The sequence below is a fragment of the Rhagoletis zephyria genome, unplaced genomic scaffold (genome assembly GCF_001687245.7).
Source record: "Rhagoletis zephyria isolate East Lansing unplaced genomic scaffold, Rhagoletis_zephyria_1.1 Rzeph_scaffold_00053, whole genome shotgun sequence".
In the NCBI taxonomy this organism is placed as follows: domain Eukaryota; kingdom Metazoa; phylum Arthropoda; class Insecta; order Diptera; family Tephritidae; genus Rhagoletis; species Rhagoletis zephyria.
This window is the reverse complement of record NW_016157137.1, coordinates 575240-587526: the sequence shown is the minus strand read 5'-3', so window position 1 is coordinate 587526 and position 12287 is coordinate 575240. Positions and strand designations below refer to the sequence as shown.

The 12287-nt window shown below is 34.0% G+C and overlaps 1 protein-coding gene across 2 annotated transcripts in view; it reads left to right on the top strand.

Annotated features, from left to right (window-relative positions):
* The window catches only part of laza (lazaro), a 143300-nt gene that overhangs the window by 15648 nt on the left and 115365 nt on the right, over positions 1 to 12287 (top strand). The window contains exon 3 of one of the 2 annotated variants that reach the window (XR_001848419.1): positions 3895 to 4193. The exons of the other annotated variant lie outside the window; for it this stretch is intronic. The gene's annotated coding sequence lies outside the window, so the exon portion shown is untranslated. Of the gene's footprint in view, positions 1 to 3894; positions 4194 to 12287 lie in introns of those variants that run through there. 2 annotated transcript variants of the gene reach the window in all.

Here is a 12287-nt window from a genome sequence, read left to right as displayed (position 1 = left end):
GTATGGATATAGTTTTCTCATAAAGATAATTTTTTTCTTGAAAATTTAGAAAGTGTGTTTAATAACATTTACATTCTTCGTTAAATTTGAGCACTCGGCCATTAAATAGAAAGCTAGATCAATGTGCTTATAATAAAATACCTAAAAGTATGCTTTCAAGTAGATCGTAAGAAATATTTTAAAGGAAATAGCGCCACTTAAATTAGAAAATTTCAAACCATGCGCAAGTCCTCCAATTTTCATACAAAAAAAAGATTATTCCCCGAATTCACTTACATAATTCACTTCCATGCTTGTGACAAGTGCTAGCTTTTTGTGACAACTGTGCGAAATACTCACAAAAAGTCAGAAAAGGAGCTCTTTAAAATCTTTTGATAGATGAATGGATTTTTGGGGATATTGAGGCTAAAAATCAATATGCTTGAGAGCATTTTGAAAGGCATATACATACATATGTATGTGCGCACATACTAGTTATGTAGATACAAATGCAGAGCTACCGTACTAATATGAGTACAAAAATCTGTTTGCCCGCATATACAAATACCTTTATGTATAAATGTAAAGACATGCATACATATGTTTACCTTTCCGCATTCCAAATCATCATAAATCCTTAGCTATGAATTTTGAGGTGTTTTCTGTTGGTTTTTAACAGTCCAGCTTGTGGTATTCACTCAAACGACTTGGGACACAAATTAAGAAAACCATTTTGTCAACACGTGTACCAACATATGAGCTGTAGTGATTAAGTTGACTTTTTCTTAGGAATAATCAGTAGCTGTGGTGGATCAATATATACACCTACATTTATGTATATGTACATTAGGGTGGGCCAGTCTCCATAAAAAAATCAGTTCCTTTTTTTCCATTGGAGTTATAAAACTTATTATATATTACCACTTCAACCAAAATATTTTGAAAAAGTATTAAGATTTACGTGAGCTGGCGCCATATGAAAATAGCTCCAAAAATATAATTTTTTTTTTATAAATAAAAGTAGTTTTAACAAAAGTAGTTTAACTCTTCTAACATGAGTTTTAGCTTAAAAGGCCTGCTTAAAAATTAAAAAAAAAAATATCAACGGAATCTCAATATTGAGTTTTTTTTTTTGGTATTTTCAAATCGGTGTAGCCTACTTGAATCTTATTATTGTTCTGAAATATTCCAGCGAATGTAATCATTTTTATAATTTCGATGGGAAAACCGCAACTCTTTTTGCTGATGCAGCCTAATGTATGTGCCTACATATATACGATACCGCAAGTGTGTGTGAGCTAATGAAGCTGTTGGCAAAATGCGTGTAGGTATTTGCCAGTGACTACCCTGTAGAGAAACACATTGCTCTCAGACTGATGAAAATCCATAAAGGAATAATTTGCAATCTCCACACCGCATGGTCTATATTAAAAGTAGGGAAGCTTAAAATTTTCACAGAAGAACCGATTGTACAATATCTTTTAACACATCATTTTTTTTTTTCAATTCAAAAATTTTTGTAAATTTCCAAATACGTAGTAACAAACTAGTCACTGACGATGTGGCTATGTTTTACCATAAATTATAAAGCACTCTTTCGTTAGAATTTTTTCAAAATCGCATATTATAAAATATGTTGTTTAATTTCATACTAGTCCCCTATAAAACAAATTTTTTATCCAATTCTTTGTATGCTTTGAATGTTAGCTTGTATATGTTTTGCTTGTGTATGCGGCTTCAACTGCGGTGTCCAGTAGAGGTATACGCCGCCGAGCCACGCCGCCGCCGCAAAGCCTGTCGGCGTAAACCTCTAGTGTCCAGCCACATCCTCAGGAAAGCATTCGCATACCACACACGTAAAACACACCCATCAAATCAGCTGCCAAGCTGCGTGTATTGTGCTGCGTGTCTGCTACAGCCAGCGCTGCTTGATACTCATACGCCATGTTGGCCAACTCCACGCCTCGCCCCCTACTGCTCTTGACTGCTAATAATGAAGTGACCACATTTTTGGTAAATGTGCCAAACAGTGCGGAAGCGAGCATAATTGCAGCCGACTTTGTGTGTGTTTGTATGCGTGTGGGGTGGTAGGTGACTTTAACTGTGAACATATACATATACGTATGTCCATGTACATTAGGGTAGTCCAAAAATGCATGTAATAAGTAAAGTCGGAATGTTTATCCTTATTTTTAGGATTGTTCTATACCGAAAAAAATACATCCCTATTTTTTTTTTTAAATCAAAAAATAATATGAAGTCGCTCAAAGCGCCCAAAGTTTGCCATGTACTTTAAATGGGCAAAAACAACTTTTCGTAGAAACGGTATATAATTCTTAAAAATCAAAATTCTTCTATCACAGGAGACTCCTAATAATAATACCCAATGGTTTATTTAACTATTTTTCCATCGCAACTATAATTTATAGGTCCGCCAAAAACCCATAAAACACCGAAAATTGCAATGGGCGGACCAATAAAAAATTTTTAGTGTAAAAAAATTGTTAAATAAACATTTGGGTATTATTATTGAATGTCTCTTGAAGAGAGCCAGAGTTTTTCAATAGAAAAATGTTGATCTTCAAGAATTCTATACCATTTCTATGAAAAACTTTATTTTTCCCATATAAAAATACATGAAAAACTTTGACCTCTAAAGCGACCTCTAAACATTTTTTGATTTCATAATGCAAAAATTGGGGTATACTTTTTTTGATACAGAAACAGAACAATCCTACGAGGTAGGAGCATTACAATTCCGACGTTACTGTTTTTGGACCACCCTAATGTACATACTACTATGGCAAGTACATGCATATACAGCGTTATTCTGCTTATTCGAAATATGGTTTACTTCAATGCTTCGTTGCATTTCATTCGTTTTGCTGATAAATACCAAGCATATATGCACGTACGTACTTATCGCATGTACGGGATAAAAATATGTACACGCATATTTGTATATACATATGTACATATACATATATATATAGTATGTGTGTGGTAATTATGTATGCGTACATTAATACACAAAATTTAAACGAAAATTGTTAGAGTCCCACATTCACATACCCATAATTATGGACATACATATGTAAGTATGTATGTATGTATGTATGTATGTATATGTATATATACTGTGCTTTTAAAGCCAAAAGCTGCTGTCAAATTTAATTTGGAAAGTCGCCAAGAATTTAATGCATTTTAGTTTTGGGAAGATAATTTAGTAATATCAGATGAACTGAAGAAACTTTTAATTATGCAATTACGAAAGAGCCACAACTTAATACTCAAACAAATTAAATGGTAATGCGGTAAAATCAAAATTATGTTGTGAGAATATTATCAATACTATTTTAAGTCGATGCCCATTTTCGAAGGTAAGGTTAGGTAAGGTAAGCTGCCTAGTCACTGCGTGGCTTCGCCGAAACCAGTAAGGTCAACTCTACAACCAATTTCTGAGCACCAGGAGTAATGTTGAAGAACATCGCAGTATTTTGGGCGGCGGCTTGCACAATAGGCTTCCAGGAGACTAATTCGTACTCGGTTAAGGGCAGGACCTTCGAAGGGGTTATGTTTCACCGTCTGCTCTTTCCTTCTGCAGCTCCGTTATCATCGGCCAAAGTCAGTTTAAAGGCGTGCGATTCAAGTCCGTTAGAATAACGACCGGTAGCCAAGCGACCTCCCTCTTGAGGGCTGAGAGCAGTTTTATACGCTTTAATTCATGTAATCTGGACATAATCCTGAATCCTTTACAATCTTTTTTTTCTTTAAACCAGCTTCTTAATTCCCCTGTTAATTACTCACATATTTACGCTAGAATACGTATTTATTTGTTTTGTACTAACTAAATATACTTGAAACGTAATTTTTAAGCGGAAAACTAATTAAGAAATATTTCATTTTTATTTCCAGGTATGTGCCCGCAGTAACAATTATGCATCCAGAGCTATAAAAATATACAAACTCCAGAAGATCGGTTAAGGTCGCAGAATAATATTCAAGAATACATAAAAATTTCAAATAAGTTAGAAAAAAAATAATAATTAAAGGTTTTTTATGCTCAATCCAACTAGCGAAGTCGATCGGAATAAAGATAAAATTCAAATTATTAAAATTTGCTTTCAACATCACTTCAATATGCATACCAAAAAACCACAGAATTTCCAGCTTAGTTGTGGGCGAAAGTAATCCACGATTTTTTATTTTATTGAATTTTTTCAATTATGGCGAAAAATAAGCGGGTAGTAGCGCAGAAGGACTGGTCCGCACTTGGGTTGAGCAACTGGCGCAAATACGGAAAAAAGAAGGGGCAATTGGCGAAGTTTTTTGGTATCGGTTGTGGGGTCAAATAAGAAGAAAAAGATATCGAATCTGGATCCTACACAGAGCGAAAAGGATCTAATAAAATAGAACAAAAGTTAGAAGATATTTCAGTGGCTTTTCTTTGGGACGAAAGCCATCCCATTTCTAGTGGAATTATATTTTCAATGAAATAAATTTTTTATTAGATTACCTCATAAAAAGCTAAAAATATAAAATGAAAAAAAAAAGAAGTCTTTGGCTACGTGGTCGCCTTACCGACACTATACCATATAACAATATGATTTACTTGTCCTATGGAATTTAAAAGAAATAAAGACGAATTATTTTAAATTAACTCAAGAAGACATTCCATAAAATTAAGATTACTCTCTTTTTAAGTAGTGCAATCAATTAAATTTCCTCTACGGAATGTGTTTTTAAAAAATATTTGTACAAAAAAAAACCTATAAGAAATTTCATATAAAATCAATAAGAACTCTTACATAAAGCTGAGCCTCTTCACAGGCGCTTTAGTAGCCATTGACCTCAAGGACCAGGTTCAGCAAAGTGTATGCCATCTGCTGAATTAGATGTACTATATACAGGTTATAAACGGACAGACAAAGAATATGATTTTCCGCGCGAAACCCCCTTTGCTTTGGTACAACTTCATTCAGGATATGCCAGAAAGTTAAGCTCGTACACACATTGGTTAAAGCGGATGGAATACAAATGAAAATAATTCAATTTAAAATTTTAGGTACGCATCTGCATATATTTACATACATGAAGTACATATATGTATGTACATATGTATGTACATACTAAGAATGTTGATCGCGAGATCCCGATCTTTTTTAATTTTCGAAAATCCCGGGATTATTTGCATAGGTATTGAAAATACCCTTTTATGATTTTATCCTCGAATATGCTTGAAATTTTTCAATTCTTATTTTTGAAAAAATTATGTGTTACGGACTAAATTTATTAGCTTAAACAAATAAAAAAGATTAAAATAGCATTTTCAATTCCTATTTGTCCTTGTGAACCCAAAAAAAAAAAATTATTTCATTTGGTACCCATACTTTTGTTTTACATTGCACTGAATTTTTTTTAAATGAATTTTGGAAATAACCATATCTTTGAAATTAGAACGAGCCCTAAACGCCAAAATAACATAAGTGACATTTTTTTCAAAATTTTCGTTTTGATGCAGAAATGCATCTAGATGCCCTAGGAATATTTCTGCATCAAAAAGAAAATTTTGAAACAATGTCGCTTACGTTATTTTGGCGAATAGGGCTTGATAAAGTCTTTAAAAAAAAAAAATAAATATGACGTCAGAGATATGCCCATTTATATACAGTTAATTATGTGTAATATGAGGCAGACTTTTATAAAAAAATTTAAATTTTGGATAAACAAAAGGAATATAGACAAAACTGGTCGAATTAAGGCGTTTCTTTTATTTCTGCCACCAGTATTATGAACTTCTTTTAACCAGAAAATATTTATATTTTTTTTATTTTTTTTTGTATCGAGCTTTTTTTGACAAACCTTAAATTACTTTATCAGATATGTACACACTAAAGTATTATTAAATGCATATAAACTTAGTCATTGTCTTTCGTTTTGTTACTTATGAAATAATTTTCACTTTACATTAAAAGTACGTTTCAAACCCATTTACTTATTATTGATTATATGATAGGAGAGCTTCTCAAACCATATTGATGCAATTTTTTCATGTTAAGTCGATGAAAAATAATAAATATCTAAACCAGGGATCCCGGGATTGAACCAAGGACATCCCGAAAATCCCGGGATCGTAAAAATCGAAAAAATTAACATCCCTAGTACACACACATATGTACATATACGCACATTCAACGAAATAATGGGGGCTATCATATGCTCATACGATTGTTTAGGTCTTCACCATCATAATTCACTCTAAAAACTAATGGTCAAGCGTAAATTTAAATTGCACATAAAATTCAGCCTTTTTATGATTAATCAGGCGTCGAAAACACACAAAACATAAATAGGGCACCAACACAACCACCACCACCAGCACCACCACCACACACAACAACAATACTTACACAGTTTGTGTAGGCGTAGCATAATGATTTAAATGCTGGAAAGAACACAACAAGGAGCATAAAAGGATTTATGTGGTCAAGGCTTAAAGAACATAGCATATGCACGGTTGCATACATTTATTAGCTTAACGCTAAAGGCTTTGAGGAAAAGGTAAAATGACAGTGCTGAGAGAAGAAATGAAGAAAACAGAAAAGAAAAGACGGAAAATGGAATTGAAAGAGAAAGTAGGGCAATTTAAAAAAAGTTATTGGAAAACGGGGTTGAATAATTTTGTAAAATAAAGTCGTATAAAGTTATATCTATACATATGTTTGTGTGTATGCATTTGTTACGTGTGCACGTGTGCGTCAAACCAATTGGAAAACAACATAATTCATTGGTAGATAAATTTAATTTGCAATAAACATAAATAACTCGATTGACCGCAAGTTGCATTGAAGTTGTGTTGGAAAAGAGGCCAGAAAAAAGCATGCATACATATGTAAGTGGTTATCGGAATGCTTGAGCAAAAGGCTTGGTCAATTTATTGGAGCGTTTTTTTATTTTTTATATATACAAACATATGTTATATAAATCGATTCAGGCCACACTTGTATTCGGAAATATTTATGAGTTTGTATGTCTAAATAAATATGTTCGCATGCATAAGATGTGACCATCATTTCTTGCAAACATTCCAGAACGTGTAAAAATGAATTTACATAAACTCTATATTTCGAAAAGAAAAGACGATAATACCTTGGAAGTAAAAGAGTAAGCGCTATAAAAACTTATTGATTTTTCCAACGGTAGTTGTGTTAGAACTTATGGTTTTATACAGAAAAAACCTTTTTTTCTATTTTTTTGCGATGTTGCTTTGACCAGTGCTTGAACCCAGGCGCTGCGGAGTGGAAGCGCGCACTGCTTACCACTACACCGCAGCGGCTTATTATTTCTTAAAATTGTATAAATATTCTTCTTTCCAAAGCCATCTTAAAACTTAAAATTGCGTAAAAAATAGTCGAGCTAAAAATTTTGTAGTGCGGGAAGTCCTGTAGCATTGGTTTCTTAAGAATAAGTCGAGAATTTGATGGTGTTAGAAAAATTGTAAACGTAGTTTCGTGAACTACCCGACCAGCTAGGTAACTTAAAAATTTCATGGTCAGTGTAACACCGTGTAATCTATAGTATAAAAGTATTTGCTTTTCTAGCACCGACGGTTCTACATTTTTAAACTTTAGGCAAAGCACGTACTATGGTGCAGTGAATTTGATCGCTCAGCTGCTGGAATCTGCATTCAGCTCTCCTACTTGCAGTTATTGAAAACTTCGCTACTCCAAGAGTCCAGAACAAGAGCCACTACGACCTCAATGAACTTTTAGACCTCTTAAAGAGAGAGCCTCTGAATCAATTTGCTAAGATCCTAAAAGGGCCTTGGTGGGCGAATTCTTAATAACAAAGGGTTATACCATTGGATCCTTTTCTATTTTCTACGATGATATCCTTTCTGATTAAAGGGCGACCAAAGAGTCTGATACCCCAACACTTTTCCGCAGTTATTGCGTTCAGAGTGTACCTATTCAGTAATTATGGCTCTCGAAAACAACCAACAGAGACCGCAGAATTATTCAGGTCCCGAAAAGTCAGTTAGCAATCCTTTTCATGCCATCGCAATGGTCTGGTGCTCAGGATAGTGTTACCGTGTTTTGGCTGCCAAAATTAATAGCCTGCCAGCAAAGTCTCTACCCAGCGTGGACTTCTTCGTCCTCTTTGAAAGCGCCCAGATGGCTACTTGGCTATCTTCAAAAATCACTAGAAAGCCGCCCTTAAAACCGTTTCAAGGTTTATTTTTACGCAGTTTAAGATGGCGCATATTTCAGTATGACATAACGTGGACAAGGTTCAAAGATACCTGCTCCTACTCTATCCTCCATCCTTGAACCTTCTGTGTACCAGAGTACTTATCTGGGATTCAGTGCAGGTAGCCCATTTGGCCAACCTTCGCGATCAGCGATTTTTACTTGGGAGTTTTCCCAAGAATATCTGCATGAAACTTAGATGGGAGACGTTGCGACTCCCTCGTGGCTGCTGTGTCCTTGATAAAAATGTGGAGAGGAGTCCTTCGTAGGAACGACCCTAGAGCCGCAGTTGAGCACGTTCTTATTGAACCAATGACAGATAAGCATGCTACTAAAAGAAGGCTCATGTGAAATTTCATAGAGGACAGGCTTTCTGAGGTGGATCGGAGGAAGATCGAGAGCAAGAAATACTTAGATCGCATTCTGTGATTTCAAATCGCCTCATTGTGTGCCTCAATGGCATTTTCACAAAAATAATAAATTTGATTTTCTTTAAATAATTATTAGATTCCACTGTCCTATAAAGAAAAATACTCCTATATATTTTTTAAATTTAGTTTGAGCTTTAAAAACTAATTTGTTTGTTTTATTTTTAGATTTTATTGTTTTAAACAGCAAAAAATTTTTTTTTATGGATTTTTGATTGGAACGTATTTAATTTATTTCTATTTTTAGATTCTATTGTTAAGAAAAAAGTTTCGTTTTTAATTTTATTATACTTTATTACTTTATTTCTTTGGTCAACTTAATTTTCTCTGACTTAATTCTATTTTCCTTTAATTTTCTGCTTTCACTGAATGCTTTTTTAAATTAAATTTTTTTTTTGGATTTCATATATATATTTTTTTTTAAGAAAAATACTTATCTTTATTTCTTTTTAATTTTTCATCTATTTTTGTTTTTAACCTAATTCGAAAAAAGGAGAAGGTTATCAATTCGTCGGAATATGTTTTTTTTTTGTTTAACCGAATACAAAAAAAAGAGGAGGAAGGCTCTCAATTCGTTGGAATATGTCTTTAATTTTTTAATTAATAGATTTTCTTTGGCTGTTCCGTTCGCGAGAATGAGGGTCAAAAATGGGGTCTCTTGGAAAAATGTTCCTTTTCCAGGAACACAACGCATCTCCTTCAAGCAAAAAAGTTATCAACGCAAACAGAAATATTTTGCAAAATATGACAACTGTGGCCCCTGAGTGTGACATTTTTACTATGTTTCACTAAAAAAATTTACCTTACGAAAAATACCACACTTAAATATAACATCAGCGACAATAGCTATAGAAATGAATAAATAATGCAAATTCCAATAGTTTCGGGAAAAAATTACAAAATTTGAATGCAAATATCAAAAATTTTAAAATATTAACAGTGCAGGCTGTCAAAGGGATAAAAAGGCGGTGCTAAATTTAGCCAAGTTGCTTATACATCGCGTGAATTTTCTTATGGAGAAAATAATGAAATTTATAAAAATATATACAGTTTATGAATGTATGTATGTTTTCACTATATATGTAATTGTCCTTGGCTGCATAATATCTACGCATTACCACTGTGGACAGTTCGCTATTGGTTTTACCAGCATCGCAGTCTTTCGTTGTCGCTAACTTTGGCAGCGCTGCCAAGGAAATCCTGTCAGACGCGCTTAGCTTGTCAACATTTGTGGCATTGAAGACATTTACAACGAATTTCCAGTTGCTCGTACTTACGCTTATGCATGCCATTATGTAAGCACGCAGCTCGACGAAATCTACTGGAAAGTCCTGTGAATGGTGCTTACACATTGAGAATAGTAGGTGGCAGGTCATCTGGCTGTATTATGCACAGAAGCATTTACGAGTATACAAACATATGTATGTACATTTCAAAACTATATACAATTTATATACATACGTATGTATGTATGTATAAACGCATACTTATTGGCATATGACAGTCGACGTTGCCTGTCTTCATAAATGCTGTAGGTACCTATTCCATATTCTCTGCATATGGGTATGTCCATACGTAACGAAGGAAAAATATTTGTTTTCTTTTACTGCAATTAAAGAGGGTGGCGTTATGTGAAAAAAATGAAAGTTGATGCTTTTCTTTTCTTATAAAATCGCAAAACTCTGCGAATTGTGGTGGGCTCTTTTTAATGAAACTTGTTTTAGTATGATTTGCGGTAATTCTAGTAATTTTTAGAATTTTTTTAGTCAATTCAACTTGTTTAAATTTTCTTTTAAAACCCCAAGTGATACGTGCCATGGCGTGACGTGACATAAATTTCCATCGTGTTATTTTTGTTAATATTGCATTTAAGCGAATTTTTAACACAAACATAAAACATGAATTTTATGTCGAATATAGCTTATATTTTGACTTCAGCGCCAATTCGTGGTCAATTATTTGGAAATCTATGTTTTATTATGTTTCAACTACATACACCAAACTCGAACCAAATCACAACCACAAATACGGATTTTCAAAATATCTCGACCCTGGCACCACCCAGTAAGACCAGTTTTCGCAAAAATATTTCTGCTGACATAACCAGTATATATTGAAAAAGAAAGGAATACAAATCGGCGCATCGGTAGACCTTCCGATGGAAACACCCATATATGCATGTAATCACATTGCCGCGTTGTTTCCTGTCACTTCAACTGACTTCTCCACGGCCTCCTCATCTACTTGCTACTGACTTGGCAGTTCCTTGCATTTGCGCCGTTTTTGCTCTTTCCGTTGTCTTCCTGCGTGTCTATGCGACATTGCTGCTGCTTGACAGCTGTCATGGACACCCGATTGGTTAGTTACTTGCTGCATGTACATTAAGGTGGCCCAAAAACAGTAAAGTCGGAACTGTAATGCTCTCACCCCCTAGGATTGTTCTATATCGAAAAAAGTATGCCCCTATCTTTTATTTTGATATCGAAAAATATTTAGAGATCGCTTAAAGCGCTCAACGTTTCCCATGTATTTTTATATGGCAAAAAAACAACTTTGCGTAGAATTTTTGAAAATCAATATTTTTCGATCGGAAAACTGTGGTTATCTTCAGGAGACTTTCAATAATAATACCAAATTATTTATTTAAACATTTTTCAATACTAGCGATTTTTTATTGGTCTCCCCATTGAATTTTTCGGGGTTTTGTGAGTTTTTGGCGGACCTATAACTTATAGTTGCGATGAAAAAATGGCCAAATAAATAACTGAGTATTATTATTGGGAATCTTCTGCAGAGAAACAGAGTTTTCCGAAAGAAGAATATTGATTTTTAAGAATTCTATACCGCTTCTGCGAAAAGTGGTTTTTTCCCCATGCAAAATACATGGAAAACTTTTTTGTTTTAAAAATAAAAAAATAGGTGTATATTTTTTCGGTATAGAACAATCCTAGAGGGTGAGAGCATAAAAATTCCGACTTTACTTTTTCACGTGTATTTTTTTTGGACCACCCTAATGTGCATACGTTTCGTTTCGCTGTGTACACACAATTGCCAATTCATTTCCGTTACTTTGCCATTTGGGAATGACTTTTGCATTTTGCACTTGACAGCATTTTGGGTAATTCGCTTTAGTTGGAACATAAGGCCGAATGTATTTATGTATGGTTAGGTAGATATTTCAAGGAGCATCCAATCTTTAGTAGGTAACTATACGAAAAGTGCAACTGCTATGCAACTTTTGAAATAAAAGATAGTTGAAAGAACCGATCGAGGAATCTTTAATTTTGTATATCAGCTTTTGTAATTTGTAATTTTATGCCGATTTCGTTTCTACCGAAAAATGCAACCTTCTCTTTGCCCTCTACGCACAAACACTAAGAAGAGTGCGTTGAGAAGGCAACATTTTTTGTAGAAACGAAATCGTCATTATATTTTTTGAACCGTTTTACAAAAAACCGAATTACCCATTTAAAGACGCACTAACCGCATTTAGTCAACCTTTCAGTCGATTACAACGGCAGCAGTTAATAAATAAATTTCGTCGCATAAAAAGTTATTTGCCTAATGTAATTACATATTTCGACACATTTAGGGGATTCACAAGACGTGTTAACCGTCGTAAAATCTTAAG